Source organism: Marmota monax, unplaced genomic scaffold (assembly GCF_021218885.2).
Source record: "Marmota monax isolate L192 unplaced genomic scaffold, Marmota_monax_Labrador192_F-V1.1 WCK01_AAM20220418_F8-fsc00022, whole genome shotgun sequence".
Classification (NCBI taxonomy): domain Eukaryota; kingdom Metazoa; phylum Chordata; class Mammalia; order Rodentia; family Sciuridae; genus Marmota; species Marmota monax.
In genome coordinates, this window is record NW_026695215.1 from 19542418 (window position 1) to 19559549 (window position 17132).

General features: G+C 35.8%; 1 protein-coding gene across 4 annotated transcripts in view; it reads right to left on the bottom strand.

The window, feature by feature from the left end:
• Ppp2r3a (protein phosphatase 2 regulatory subunit B''alpha) overlaps window positions 1-17132 on the bottom strand; it is a 172141-nt gene that overhangs the window by 111240 nt on the left and 43769 nt on the right. The window lies entirely within an intron of this gene.

The following is a 17132-nucleotide window of genomic DNA, read 5'->3' on the forward strand; positions in this document are numbered from 1 at the left end:
TTCTTTCTTTGCATCCTGCATGCAGTTAATCACTAACCCCTATTCTCTGCCACATCACTGATTGCTGATTCAGTTTAGGCCTTTGTTTTGTCACACTCTACCCTCCTTACTACCTAGAATAGTAATACCTCAACTCTGCCTTGTTGTGTCTGCCTCCCAGTTGATATTCCGTTTCCCACTCTCTTGGCTCCCTTATATGTCACTAACCTTCGCTTTGGATAGCTTTCTTGTCTTTCAAAGCTCAACAATTCATACATTGATTACTATTGTGGAAATTCTTTTTGGTGGGGGTGGGTCAGGGTACCAGGGATTGAACTCAGGGGCACTCAACCACTGAGCCACATCCCCAGCCCTATTTTGTATTTTATTTAGAGACAGGATCTCACTGAGTTTCTTAGTACCTTGCAGAGTTGCTGAAGCTGGCCTTGAACTCGTGATCCTCCTGCCTTAACCTCCCCAGTCGCTGGAATTATAGGCATGTGCCACTGAATCTAGCAGGTTCTATCTCTTTTGATTTACTTTCAAAACCTTCAACATCTGTTCCCATCCACCTAACTTTATTTTCTATTTTTCCCCTGCAGTAACCTTTTGCTTCCATTGACCTAGTCTGATCAAAGACTGCCAATACATAGTGCTGAAACTTCCTTTGTACTCGGAAATTATTTTATTGTTTTTCTTTAGAGAATAACAGCCTTCATTACTGTTCTTAATCCAAACCTCCTAGACCCTGTTCAATGCAGATATTTCTCTCTCTTCATTAAGTAGACACAATTTACTTAATCATTCTCCTACATTAAAAAACATGGCTTTCAGAACATGTTATAGTTGCTTTCCATAAAGATTCTATCAATGTAACCATTCAATAAATAAATACCAAGTGCCTTCTATATGCCAGGCTCTAAGTAATACAGCAGTGACTAAAACAAAGTCCCTGCTTTTATGGAGCTGACAATCTAGTTGGAAAAAGAAAAATAACATGTAAATAGGCATATAACTTATTTATGCTGATATATGTTATGGAGAAAAATGAAGGAGGGAAAGATAAAGTTGGAAGGTGCTGTTTTATAAAGAAAAGGAAGACCTCAATGACCTCCTGAATAGAGACTTGAAAGAAGACAGGGAGCAGGTCAAGGAAGTGTTATCAGATAAATCCACTTTAGGCAGAATAATCATAAGTACAAAGGCACTGAGGTAGGAGCATGCTTTATTTACTAGAAGGAGACTAAAGTGGTAGGAGCTGAGAAAGCAAGGGGGGCAGTGTGGGGCACAAGACATGAAAGGTGGAAGTCTATATTATGCAGGGTCTGTAGATCATTATAATGAAACTGGCCTGAGCTCTGAGAGAACCAGGAAACAACTGATGGCTAACTGAACAGAGGAATGACATGATCACTCACATTTTAAGTTGGTGAATTTTGGCTGTGTGTTCAAAGATGCAGAGATGTAAGATAAGAAGGAGGGAAACAAGTTAGGTACTACTGCAATGATCCAGACAAGTAGGTTGGGGGCCGGGGCTATGGCTCAGCAGTAGAGCGCTTGCCTAGCACATGTGAGGCGCTGGGTTCCATCCTCAGCACCACATAAAAATAAATAAATAAAATAAATATATTGTGTCCAACTACAACTGAAAAAAAAAAAAAAAGAAGGCTGGGGGGCTTGGACCAGGATAGCTAACTGTGGAGATGTTCGGATACTGCATTATTTCAAAGATACAGCCAATACGATTTGCTCAAGGATAGAATGTGCCACACTGTCGAATCAAGAATGGTGCAATAAAGCAATGATAGGAAGCAGATAATGAAAGCAATGAAATAGAGTATAAGCTTCATTGCACCATTACCAGCATATTTTAACAATAAAAAATATTTACCTATTTAATAATGAGAAACTCAACTTCATTATTTTTATATTTTACTTCTTTAATCCTAGAAAATTTTATTTTGCTTTTTTTATTCTTTGGTAAACTATCTATTCTTGACCTTTACACATATACATATTGGGGACTTGTGAATTACAGAAACAATAAATACAAATAATTCATGAATAATCTTTTCTTGTGTTGAATTCTTATACTGGTTAAAATAAAATTGCTGGTTCCTTGAATCCAACGATAACTGTTTTTATGCCAGTACTACACTACTACATTACTGTTGCTTTATTAAGTTCTACTACCCTTGGCAACGTTCCCCATTTCCCTAATTATGGTTCTTTTTAACCCTCTAAATGTTCTTCCATATGAATTGCTGAATTATCAATTTCAAAAAAAATCTTATTGGAGCTTGATTACAATTGCAATAAACTTATGGATTATTTGAAGAACACTGACATAATATTCAGATTTTCTATCCAGGAAGATATAAATCTTAATCTAATATTTGTTTAGATTAATTTCTCTCTCTCTGCAGTTTTCTTCAGCTGGGTCACACACTATTCATCTGTTTCTTAGTGTCTTAACTCTGTTGTTATGTGAGTGTACCTTGAACTATCATTCATTCCTCCATTCCCTTGTCTTTAAATCTCAGGTAGTAGATTATAAAAAAACTAGATATATTCAGGATGGATGAAACTGAAGCAGAAAGAAGTTCCATAATAAAGGAGGTACCTAGTAATTTTGAAGTGAAAATACAAAGAAGACAAAGAGGAAAAAGTCTAATGGAACAAAAGATGAGAACATGGCAATGAAGGAATTACATTTTCAAAAGGTTTATATCCAGAACACAGGGAAGAAACAGTACCTTTTAAAAAAATTTATATATGACAGCAGAATGCATTACAATTCTTATTACACATATAGAGCACCTTTTTTAGAAATATAAAAATTTTGAAGAGCTTTTGGGTAAGGATAAAAGAGAAAATAAACACAAATGATAATGTCAAGAAAGTATTGTAGGGTAACTATATGAGATATTAGGATTAATTCCTAATACAGTTGATAAAATTGGTCCAGAGGCAAAATACGTGAGTGTGGAAAAATTTAAATATCCAATTGTCTATCAGTATCTGATAAATTCCTAAACTGACATAAAACAGGGTTTTTTTCCTCTGAAATTTCAGAAAGTAAAGAGGTAAAATATTTTCCTAATCCAAAACAACTGGTTAATAAGGTATCATAACAGAAAGTACAAGAAAGCATTCGATGATATTGGAATGTGAAATAGTCAAAGAACAGAGAACATACACTGTCCAATAAAACTTCCTGAGTTGATGGAAATATTCATCTACACTACCCTATATGGCTATTATTAGCCACATGGGGTCATTTTTAATGTGCTTAGGGCAACTTAAGAACTGAATTTTATTTATTGTTTAGAAAAAAGCTTTAAATTGTAAAATCTTTTTCTTGGGGTGTGTGTGTGTGGGGGGGACAACTTCAATTTGAACCCAGGGGCATTTTACCACTGAGTTAATCCCCAATAGTTTTTTTTTCTTTTAATTTTGAGACAGGGTCTCACTAAATTGCTCAAGTAGCCTGAAACTAGTGATCCTTCTGCCTAAAACCTACTGAGCTACTGGGATAATAGGTGTGTGCTACCATGTCCAACTAAATTGTGAAATCATTTGAGACTAATGCAGAAGTTGCAAAAATAGTCCAGTTCCTGTAAACCCTTTCCCCGTTTCCTCCAGTGATAACATTCTACATCAATGCAATACAATGATCAAAATAAAAAAACTGATATTAGTACTATTAACCAGAGAACTTATTTTTTTTCAATAATTTTCCATGTACTCACTCATTCTTTCCTCTCACTTTTTATAACAATTATTATTATAATCAGAATATAAAACTGTTCCATCATCCCCCCAAAGGCCCCATACAACCCTTTTGAAGTTACATGTTCACTCCAACCAGAACTTCTGGCAAACACTGATCGGTTCTCCATTGCTATAACCTGTTATTGAAAGAAAATTTTTTTTTTCAGTACTGGGGATTGAAACCAGGGCCTTGTGCATACTAGGAAAGTGCTCTACTACTGAGCCACAACCCCATTCCTAAAATATTTTCTATAGAATCATATAGTATGTAACCTTTTAAGACTGATTTCTCTCAATATTTCACACTGTCAGGCATATCAATTGTTCATCCATTTTTACTACTGAGTAGTGCTGTGTTGTGTGTGTGTGTGTGTGTGTGTGTGTATACACACCCCCCCACACACATATATATATGCACACAGAAACATACATTCCACTATTTGTTTACCCATTCATCCATTAAAGGGTCTTTATGTTATATCGAATTTGGGCCATTATTGCATGGGTTTTTTCGTGAATGCTGTTTCCATTTTTCTAGAGTAAATACCTACAGGTATGATTGCTGGATTTTATGATAAATATATCTCTAACTTTGTAAGAAACTACCAAACTGCTTACCAGAGTCACTGAATCATTTTACATTCTCACTAAATGTATGAGGAACATGGTGGATTCTATATTCTTGTTAGTATTTGGTATTTTCTATTTTAGCCAATCTGATTGGTATATGTATTATCTTACATTGCTTTAACTTACATTTCCTTAATGGATAATGATTTTGAACATCTTTTCATGTGCTTATTGACCAGCACCATATCTTCTTGGAGAAGTGCCTGTTTAAACCTTTTGCTATAGATACATAAAATTAGGGATTACCATATTAAAGCAGTTCTAGATAACAGAAAAGCAACTTTCAGAAATTCTTTAAAAGCAAATATGAAGAAAAAAAGATGACAATAATGAAGGTTGGTAGGTTTTAAAAATGAAATCTGACTTGTCTATTATGAGTTATATTACTGAAAAGGAAAAAAAAGTAGCGAGAAAATGTAAACTAATTATAAATTTAGGGCCTTGAGTTAACATTTTAAAAGGCCATGAACAGCAGAAAGCCAGACCCCAAAGGGTGGCCCCAACTATCAATGAGAAGTCTACACTCTAAAATGATCTGAGTTTTTAAAAAAATGCCAAAAAAAGAATATTAATTTCCTGGTACTTGGTTCAGACCTGCAATGTTAAATTCTGCCTTTTAATTCAGACTATGATTCAATTAATTTCCATATAAAATTCTAGACGTGAAATCTAATCAACCTCCTAATTAGGAATATAACCTAATTCAGAACCAAGATGCTATCCTGTGTCTAAATGGAAGCCAGACTGCAGCCTTATGAAAACAAATTAACTATGTCAGTCTTTACCAGCTGCAAAATGGAAAGAATAAGAATATTCATCTCATGACGATTAACATATATCAAATTCTAAGAACAATGCCTAGGATACAGGAAATGCTCAGTAAATGTATTGCTGTTCTTGCTCTAATTAACTTACCAAACATTTTCTAATTTGCACCAGGCCCTGGGAGAATATGCTCAATAATCTATGGTGATGGTCCTTAAGCCACTGTTTAATGAGGGCAATGACAGAGGCAAACATAGCAGCTAGCAGGGACACTAGAGTGGGCCTTCTGTTTTTTCCCATTTTGCTCACTTTCAGAAAAGTTGCCCACATACATTCATTCACATACATATATATATCACCATTCAGAAATAACCACTGATAATATTTTTATGAAAATTCTTCAAATTTTTTTCTTGCAAAAATTTAAAAATGACACTTTTAGTAGAGACACTTTTCTAGTAGAGGATCACAGGGTACATTTCTGGAAAGATATGGAAGCCCCACAATATTCAAGAAGATGATGTACCTCGGACCTCATCAGCTCCCTCTGACAACTCATTATTGAAACCATGTTAGCTTTTTGTCACTGGGACCATAATACCTGACAATAACAACTTTAGAGGAGGAAAATTTGGGGGGCTCATGGTTTCAGAGGATCAGCCTATAGTCAGCTGGCTCCATTCCTTTGGTCCTGAGGAAAGGCAGAACATCATAGTGGAAAGGTGTAATAGAGGAAAGTTACTCAGCTGATGGCAGCCAGGAAGCAGAAAGACAGGGGATGGGGCTTCAGAGGCCAAAAGAACCTTCCAATCCCTGGTGACCTACCTTCTCTAGCCATGCCCCACCTGCCTATCAGTATTTTATTTTTTTTACCATACAGGTTTTTTTAATATTAGAAATTGAACACAGGGGGACTTTACCACTGAGCTACATCTCTACCCCCTTTTATCTTTTGAGACAGAGTCTTGTTAAGTTGCTGAGACTGGCCTCCAACTTGCAATCTTCCTGCTTCAGCCTCTGTAATCCACTGGGATTACAGATCTACATCATGGTGCCCGGCAACCACTCAGTTTTTAAAAAATTATTAATCCATCAAATGGATTAATCCTCCAATTAGTTTATAGGTCTCATAATCTAATCATTTCACCTGCTGCATTAAATAGAAGCTTTGGGGAGATACCTCATAATCAAACTATAACAGTACCCATCAATTTATGAAACTTAGATTTGTTTCTATTTTTAGTCAGGGTTTGGAGGAAGAATGAGGGAGGAAGGAACAATGGGTCAACATGGTAGAAGAAATATGTTCTGGAATAAACCCTGGGGTGGGTAAAGCCGCACTTGTTTTGCCACTAATAGTTAGAAGTCTTTGCTTGGCTCTATGCTTGCTTCTGCTGGGGTCAAGTGGCACTAGGATGCCATCACTGAGTGTACCCCAGGGTTTCTGCACCTCAGCAATACTGACACTCAGGGTTGGATCGTTGGGAGGGGGAGTCTGTCCTGTGCAGTGTGGGATGTTCTGCAGCACTCTGGCCTCTTCCCATCAGCTGCTAATAACAATACCACTTCTACATGTCACACTAAAAATGTCTCCAGACATTGGCAAGTGTCCCTCTTTTGCTACCGAAAACCATGGGTGTACCTTCACCAGATATTATAGTGGCAAGTCAAAACATTGAGGAAATCAGTGCTGAAGAAATCCTTTGGACAGCTGGAACAACCAGAATCCAGAGGTAGCATGGGGGTCTGGTGAGTGTGGAGAAGATCCAGAGGTGGGGGAGGACTTCAGAGCTTCAGGGATGCATGGACTTCAGTAGATAGGTTTTAGGCAGGAGGAAATGCACAAGCAAAAGCTCACTGTTAACAATGACAGGATCCTGGAAGGACAATAAAGTGTGAGCTAACTACTGATAAAAGAACCTGTTTTAATTTTAAAATGACAGCATCTGTGCTTTATTTTTGGTATTAGAGATTAAACCAAGGGTGCTTTATCACTGATCTATATTTCCCTGTCCTTTTTATTTCATGGAACATGTTCTCACTAAATACTAAGGCTGGCCTTGAACTTGTGATCCTGCTACCTCAACCTCCTGGGTAGCAAGGATGACAGGCATGTGTCACTGCACTTAGCCAACATCCATGCTTTAAGTATTTTAGGATTTAATTAGAAAATTGAAGCTTTTCACTCATTATGGTCTTAATACTTTGTTTAGAGATTTTGCAGGTATAATCAAAGGGACCATATTTTCCCAGAAGTGTCTTGGTACTTTGGGCATTTTATCAAGCATGGAAGAGCATCACCAGTGGAACAGAAACTGGATCTCATGCCACATTTCACCCTTAAGAACTAAGCTCTGGATTAAGTGATATGCTAACAACTGGCTCTCAGAGGAAAGCACCCTGATCTGCAGCCTTTGCCAATTTTTGTGGTGTAAACACTTCCACTAAAGGCATAGTCAAACCACTAGTAATTTAATAATAGGCTGGAAAAATTTCTAAGAGTTTAATAATCAGCTCCTGTGAACAAGGATCAGCCAACTCCAGCCCACCTCTGCTTGAATATTTCTCTGTAAGTCCTGTAGAAAACTTTTTCTCCTTTCTAAAATGCTTACTCTATAGTTCTGGAGGCTGAAAAGTTCAAGTTCAAGGGGGCCATCTGGGAAAACAAGGCGGCCAGCATCACATGGCATGGCAAGGAAGTGTGCAAGATAGAAAAAAGAGCCAAATGCATCCTTTTATGAGAAACTCACTCTCACAATAGCAGGCTTAATCCATGAGGGCAGTACCCTCATGACCTATGCACCTCTTAAAGGGCCCACCTCTTAATGCTGTTACAGTGGCAAATAAATTTCGTGAATTTTGGGGGACATTCCATGTAGCTTTTTCAAATAGCATTTTAATAACTGTTACTATGTTTTAATAACTTTTTAGTAACTTTAATACTTCTGTCTCCTTTGCTAAACTATAACTTTTACAACGAAAGGGATGACCCTGTGATGTATCTGCCACATATTGGGCCTTCAATAAATACTTGTTGACTGGATAAATGAAAAAAAATTACAAATGAGGTTGGGGATGTAGCTTAGTGGTTGTGTGCTTGCCTAGTATGCATTAAGCCCTAGGTTTGATTTCCAGCATCACATACACACACAAAAATTAAAAAATATATATTTATAAAACATGAACCATACCAGGTATACAACTTACTTTAAACTGCCACTATCTCATGAATTTACTTCTGTGTCAAAATAGACGTAGCTCATATTTCTAAGTACATTTTTTTACCTTGATTTTTATTTGCTTATCATTTTTTTTTATGTGATGCTGGGGATCAAACCCAGTGCCTCACACATACTAGGCGGCAAGGGCTCTGCCACTGAGCCACAATGCTGGCCCCAACCTAGCTCATTTTCATGGATACATCATATTTTCTCATTTGGATGAAATAATTATTTAATCATCTGCTATTGTTGAAAATTTAGGTTATTTACTATATTATTTTTACATATGCACTGGTAAGTTTTCTTATGCTTATACTTTAAATAGTTATCCAGTTAATAGTCAAAAGGGGTGTTTATGTGTACACATACATTTTTAAGAGTTTCTTAAGACACATAGGACCAATCTATCCTCCAGAAAAATGCCAAATTTATACTTCCAATATCAGTATAAAAGATGGTTTATACACCACAGAAGTGATACCATTCTTCACATTTTTTGATAATCTGATAGATGGAAAAGTAAAAGTTTATACTTGCTTGATTACTGATGAGCCTGAACATCTCTTCATTTACCTGGCACATATTTTGTCATTGTTCATTTGTGAAGTCTTTCTTTATGTCCTTTGTCCATTTTAAGAAGGAACATGTAAATCAGACTGAAGTGTCAAAATAAAATAAGGAGTAAATATGAAAGGTCAGCGAGAGACAAAAAGGAAGGATACTCCAGGCGGAGGGAAACCCATATGGAGGCACAGAGAGTCTAGGAGCACAGGCATCTGTAGCTGGTTTCACTGTGGGGGACTGTAGAGCCAGAAAGAGGGGAAGAGACCAGAGAGCAACAGGACTATACCACAGGCTGCCTTGTATGTTAAACTAGGGAGACTGCACTTTATTCTGAAACTTATTCAAAAAACGAAGACTTTTAGGCTGAATAGTAATATGAGATTTATGATTTAGAAAGATCATTCTAGTAGCTGAGTGGAAAACATACAGGGATCAAACTGGAGGAAAGGAAATCAATTAAAAGACTACTATAATCCACGCATGAATATCTAAACCAAGTAGGTGGCAGCATATCTAAACCAAATATGTGGCAGTGATAACAAAGAAAGGGCACTGATTAGATAGCCGAGGAGCAAGAATCCACAGAACTCAGGGGAAGGGAAAAGTCAATGAGGCATCTTGAGTTCCTGACTTGGGTACTAGCATACTAGTACTGTTGCTTCGAAGACAGACTTTGGTTTTAGTTTTATGAGGGGTGGTTGAAGAAAGGGTTTGATTTTGAATATGTTATTTGAGGAAGTGCCTATAAAACATCCAAATGGTGATTACTGGATAAAAGGTGAATATAATTGCAGGAAGATGTGGGTTGGAGATGCAGCTTTGAAAAATTACTCAGGGTAAATATCCTCTCAGACTGAGGACAGATCTGGGCTGAAGGTACAACTGAGGACACATTTCTGTATAAAACACAGGAGAAGAATTCTTAGAGGAATTCTAAAAAGAAGAGTTAAAAAGCCTAACAATGAAACCAGGAGATAGCAGTGTTTATGGAGGCTGAAGGAGGGACTTTAAAAATAATGTCACCAGCATTAGATACTGCTGACAGATCAAGGACAAATACAAATTATCCACTAGATTTGCCAATATGAAGGTTGCTGGTAACCTTAGCAACTGCAATTTCAGGGGCTCAGTGTTAAAAATATGGTATAAATAGCCTGGATTTTCATTGATTTCTTTTGTTAAAAAAACGAGGGCTAAAATTATATTGCTATATTGTATGTGTATACTAATATGTAAGAATTAATCCCACCAAATGGAAAACTATAATGCACTAATGAAAAAAAAGGGGACTATAATGCTGGATGTGGTGGCCCAGTTACTGGGGAGAGTGAAGCAGAAGGATCTCAAATTGGAATTCCAGTCTGGGTGACTCAGCAAGACCCTGTCTCAAAGTAAAAAGGGATGGACCACTCAAAAGTGTCAGACCACCCCTGGATTCAATCCCCAGTATGGGGTTGGGGGAGGGCTATAAAATGGTAGCTAGAAGAGAATGGGGCTATTTATTTTCTTTCTTAAAGAATGGAAGACATTTGAGTTATATATATATATTATATATCAAAGAGAAGGATTAAGTAGAGGTTCCAATGAGGCAGGAAATAATAGCCAAAGTCCCAGTAAAAGGATTAATCTCAGAAGCTAAATACTTTTTCTAGTGAGATCAATGGGATAGTAGTTGAAAGAGGAAAAAAACAAGGGATTTTTTTCCCCCCATGATAGTTTCAAATTTTCTCAGTGAAACTGAAGACAAAATTATTAAGAGTTTTGGGGAGGACTGGTATTGTAGCTCACTGGTAGAGCACTAAGCCTTTCACACGTGAGGCCCTGGTTTCAATCCTCAGCACCACATTAAAAAAGGCAAATGAACAAATAAATAAATAAATAAAAATAAAGATATTGTGTCCATCTACAACTAAAAACAAAACAAAAAAAGAGTTTTGGGGAAAGAAGAGGTATTAGGGATTTGGAATGATGGTGAAAATCTGGAATGCTAATGGAACTAAGGGGGAATATGACTAGAAATTGGTAAATGTAAGAATAGATCTTGGCCATGCGTGGTGCATGTGCCTGAAATCCCAAAGGCTCAGGAGGCTGAGGCAGGAGACTGCAAATTCAAGGCATCTTTAGCAATTTAGGGAGCCCCTAAGCAACTTAGGAAAACCTTGTCTCAAAATAAAAAATAAAAAGGGCTGAGGATGTGGCTCAGTGGTTAACTGCCCCTAGATTCAATCTCCAGTACCAAACAAACAAACAAAACAAGAAAATATCCTGGAAAATACCAGCAGGAGTGATGTTGAAGTAGGAATGGTAAATGTTGGGGTACTTCAAGGTTTTTCGTAAAGGACAGAACACAAAAAGAACACTGACAAGAGATTCAAGAATGAATGAGAAAGCACTCATAGAAGTATGATGTAATATGTTCACTGATCAAATGATATCAAACATTAAGGAGCAAAGGAAAGAAACATCTTTAGCAATTTACCAAAGATCTCTCATTAGGATGACACCTGCTTATGCAATAAACTTTGACTTGAATTATTAGGTTAGCTAACCAATATTTTATTCACTACATATTAGTGGAGACTTCATTAAATCATCTGAGAGACATAAGTTCTATTTTTTCATCAGGCTTCTTTTAAAAGTTGATGAGGGCTGGGGTTGTAGCTCAGTGGCAGAGTGCTCGCCTCGCATGTGGGAGGCTGGGTTCCATCCTCAGTACCATATAAAAATAAAATAAAGGCATTGTGTCCATTCACAACTAAAAAAAAAAAATTTAAAGTTGATGAAGATAACATTCCTAAAAATTTTCACAAAAAGATAGTATTTTGAGAAGTTAAATTTGCTTATAAATATATTTTAAGAAAGCAGCAATTTTCAAATAATCATACAATGAGAAAGTTGTTGGTGTTACAATCACATTAACTATTAAGCTACCCTATTTTTAAATTCTACAATACTTTTTTTGGATATTTTAACATAATTGAAATGATGATTACATCTTATAGTTGATAGCATCTTAAAATTCCTATTGATCAGAATTGTGACATTGTTGTCACTGAATGATACCTTCTAGCAAGAGTGAAAAGATACCATCATACAAAACATGAGTAATGATTTGGCAAAAAAAAGAAAAAAGAAAAAAGAACCCCCCCCCCAAAAAAAAAAAAAACCCTCAAATACAAAAACAAATAAAAAACTTCAAGGAATATAGCAAAGTATTCTTTGTTTTATCATCACTCTTGATGGCATAGAAGAGGATACTGTGAGAAAGAAGATAAACATAGATGAGACTGTAAGTTGAAAAATGATTTTAAAGGGTGTAAGAACCACCACTGAGAGAACCACTACTGACAATATTATAGAAATATTTTAACCAATTATTTTCCCCTTGTTTATGCACAAGAATGATAAGAAATTAAGAATATCTGTCAACAAAAACTAAGAATTCTTTCAATAAGTGAAAAAGTTCTAAATTAAAAGCAAGCAATATATCAAAGTTTCATAAGAGTTTTTTTTCTTAATGGCAAATAGAATAATGAGTGTTCTACAGTCTTAATTTAGATACAATAAAATATTATAAAAAATTACCATCAGTCTAAATGTCTGTTATATTATGCTTTTTATCCCTGATTCAACAAACTTCTTAGAAAATTTTATAATTATTCTGAACATTTATATTTACTCGCCCTAAGGTCTTTTGTATGTGGCCTTCCCACCCACCCCCCATCCCCCACAGGCCTTTTTTCTCTTTTGGTTCTTTTATCTCTGAAAGGACAAGAGTCTGTTTTCCTAATTTCTGGTTGTGTTGTGTGTATCTTCAGAGTCCATTCAACAAATAATGAGCATTTACTATAATTTCCACTTTGAGCAGATTACAATTGCTCTAAGTACTTTCTGAAGAAGTACTTTCTAGAAAACTCCATAGTAACTTGCTATATGGCAATTCCTGATGAAATGGATCTGTTGTGAAACCAATGGAAAGAAACTGGGTTTTGAGAGATGACAACTTTCCTAGGTAAATAAAAAACTAGACAGGCCTTGTAAGCAGAAAGGAATTCTACAAAGGCACGTGAAAAGGCCTTGTGTTTTTGAAGAAGTAGGAGTTTGATACTGCCAAAGCTGAAAATATGTAGTACGGGTTTTACAGTTCTAAGGTTTCCACCAAATGACAAGAAGAAAAAGGAATGCAAAATCTATCTTCAAAAACCCAGGAGAATAACTGTGATTTGCATTTCTCTAATTGTTAGATATGTTGAACACTTTTTCATATATTTGTTGATCAATTGTATTTCTTCTTCTGTGAAGTGTCTGTTCAGTTCCTTAGCTCATTTATTGATTGAGGTTATTTATTTATTTATTTTTTTGGTGTTAAGTTTTTTGAGTTTTTTATATATCCTAGAGATTAATGCTTTATCAGAGGTGCATGTGGTAAAGATTTTCTCCTAATCTGTAGGCTCTCTCCTCACATTGTTTCCTTTGCGGAGAAGAAGCTTTTTAATTTGAATCCATCCCATTTATTGATTCTTGATTTTACTTCTTGTGCTTTAGGAGTCTTGTTAAAGAAGTCAGATCCTAGCTAATGTGGTGCAGATTTGGGCCTATTTTTTTCTTCTATTAGGTGCAGGGTCTCTGTTCTAGTGTAGTAGCACCCCTTTTCTCCACAGAAAAATCTTAACTAGGTTTCTCCAGAAATCTTCACCATGGCTGATTTTAGGACTGTCAGCAAAAGAGTCTCTTTTTAGAAGAGTTCAATGTAGATAAACTTCCAATTTTCATGTTGCCCTGTTTTACTTGGCCACTGGCCAGGAAGAAATCAGCACTCTAGGTGCTGGACACTCCCTTACTAGTTTTTTAGAAACATGTATCCAGTACAGTAGTTTGTAGAAATGTATAAACAAGGTCTCTGGCCTTGAGCTGGGGCTTCACAGAGATGTCTACATTTCTAAGATAAGAGAAGTTACCACTTGGCTCCATGATAACAGCTGGCAGAGGGAGGAAAGAAAGGGGAGAAAAGGATCTCCCCTTATCAGGTGTTGTCCTTGAAGGGTTAACCTGCCCAGAACAGTGAAAGAAAAAAAACAACAACAAACTGCTTTTATGTGAACTTCTACAGACTGTGAATTTCTGAGCCCCTCCCCTTACATGCTGGGTATAAAAGTCTGAAATTATCTGAACTCAGAGTTCAGGGGATTGATTGATTACAGCAAAAGCTGTGCCCTCTGAACCTGGCTGCAGCCAAATAAACTGTTTCCTGCTATCTTCAGTGCCTTGCCTCGTCTGTCCCTACAACACCAGAGCCTAAGTTTTTGATCCACTTTGAGTTTATTTTTGTGCAGGGTGACAGACACAGATTTAATTTCATTTTGCTCCATATGGATTTCCAGTTTTGCCAGCACCCTTTGTTGAATAGGCTATCTTTTCTCCAGTAAATGTTTTTGGCACCCTTTTTTGCTTCTTTTTGTTTTGGCACCTTCTTTGCTTCTTTTCTTAGCATGAGATAACCATATTTATGTGGGTTTGTCTCTATATCCTCTATTCTGTACCATTGGTCTACAAGTCTATTTTGGTGCCAATACCATGCCATTTTTGTTACTATAACTCTGTAATATGGTTTAAGGTCTGGTATTGTGATGCCTCCTGCTTCACTTTTCTTGCTAAGGATTGCTTTAGCTATTTTGGGTCTCTTATTTTTCCAAATAAATTTCACGATTGCTTTTTCTATTTCTATGAAGAATGTCATTGGGCTTTTAATAGGAATTGCATTAAATCAATAAAATGCTTTTGGTAATATGGCCATTTGACAATATTAATTCTGCCTATCTAGGAGCATGGGAGATCTTTCCATCTTCTGAGGTTTTCTTCAATTTCTTTGTTTAGTGTTCTGTAGTTTTCATTGTAGAGGTCTTTTACCTCTTTTGGTAGATTGATTATACACACACACACACACACACACACACACACACATATATATTAAGCTATTGTAAATGGAGTTTTCCTAATTTCTTTTTAAGTGGATTTATCACTGATGTGATAAAAGGAATACATTTGATTTATGGGTGTTGATTTTATATCCTGCTTCTTTGCTGAATTCATTTATTAGTTCTAGAAGTTTTCTGGTGAAATTTTTTGGATCTTCTAGATATAGAATCATGTCATCAGCAAATAGTGGTAGGTTGAGTTCTTTACCTATTTTGTATCCCTTTAATTTCTTTTGTCTAATTTATCTGGCTAGAGTTTCAAGGATGATGTTGAATAGAAGCGGTGAAAGAGGACATCATTGTCTTGTTTCAATTTTTAGCGGGAATGCTTTCAACTTTTTTTCATTTAGAATGATGCTGGCCTTGGGTTTAGCATATGTAGCTTTTACAATGTTGAGGTATGTTCTACTATCCCTAGTTTTTCCAGTGTTTTGAACCATGAAATTATTTTGTCAAATGTTTTTTTCTACATCTATTGAGATGATCATATGATTCTTCTTTTTAAGTCTATTAATATGAAGAATTATATTTATTGATTTCTGTATGTTGAACCAACCCTGCATCCCTGGGATGAATCCCAGTTGATCATGGTGCACTATATTTTTAATATGTTTTTATATATGATTTTCCAGAATTTTATTGAGAATTTTTGCATCTATGTTCATCAGGGATATTGGTCTGAAGTTTTATTTCTAAAACCAGACAAAGACACATCAAAGAATCAGGGTGATATTACCCTCAAAGAATGAGTTTAGAAGGATTCCCTCCTTTTCTCTTTCATGGAATAACCTGAAGAGTATTGGTATTAATTCTTCTTTGAAGGTATTGTAGAACTCAGCTGAGAATCCATCTGATCCTGGGCTTTTCTTGGTTGGTAGGCTTTTGATGGCATTTTCTATTTAATTACTTGAAATTGATCTGTTTAAAGCATGTATGACCTCCTCATTCAGTTTGGGTAGGTCATATGTCTCTAGAAATCTGTCGATGTCTTCAATATTTCTTATGTTATTAGAGTATAAATTTTCAAAACAGTTTCTAATTATCTTCTGTATTTCAGACGTGCCTGTTGTAATATTTTCTTCTTCATCTTGTATTTTAGTAATTTGAGTTTTCTCTCTTTTTCTCTTTATTAGCATGGCCAGGAGTTTATCTATTTTATATATTTTTCAAAGAACCAAAGTTTTATTTTGTCAATTTTTTCTTTTGTTTCAATTTCACTGATTTTTGGCTCTGATTTTAATTATTTCCTGTCTTATACTGCTTTTAGTGTTGATTTGTTCTGCTTTTTCTAGGGCTTTGAGATGCAGTGTTAGGTCATTTATTTGTTGACTTTTTATTTAGCCTCCATTTATTACAGTAGCTTCTATTTTTTATTTTATCATTGATTTCTAATTTCATTCTATTGTGGTCTGATAGAATGCAGGGTATTATCTCTAGTTTTTTTTGTGTGTGTGTTTACTAAAAGTTGCTTTGTGGCATAAGATGGTCTATTTTAGAGAAGGAGCCATGTGCTGCTGAGAAGAAAGTATATTTGCTCGTTAATGGATGAAATATTCTATATACGTCTGTTAAGTCTAAATTACTGATTGTATTATTTAGTTCTAAGGTTTCCTTATTTAGTTTTTGTTTAGAAGATCTGTCCAGTAGTGAGAGAGGTGTGTTAAAAATCACCCAGTATTATTGTACTGTAGTCTGTTTGACTCTTGAAATTGAAAAGGTTTTGTTTGATGTACATAGATGCTCCATTGTTTGGGGCATAAATACTTATAATTGTTATGTCCTGCTTATATATACTTCCCTTAAGAAGTATGAAATGTCCTTCTTTGCCTCTTCTGATAACTTTGGTTTGAAGTCTACATTATCTGAAATGAGAATCGAAAATCCTACTTGTTTACGCAATCCAATGAGTGACAAGTTTTTCCCCATCCTTTCACCTTCAGCCGGTGGATGTCTTTGCCCATGAGGTGAGTCTCTTGAAGAAAGAATATTGTTGAGTCTTGTTTTTAAATCCAATATGCCAGTCTTTTTAGGCTGTTAACATTCAAGGTTATTATTGAGATATGATTTGTATTCCTTGTCATTTTTTTTGGGGGGGGGGGTACCAGGGATTGAACTCAGGGGCACTGAACCACTTAGCCACATGCACAGCTCTATTATTATTATTATTATTATTATTATTATTATTATTTTTAGAGACAGGATCTCACTAAGTTGCTTACCGCCT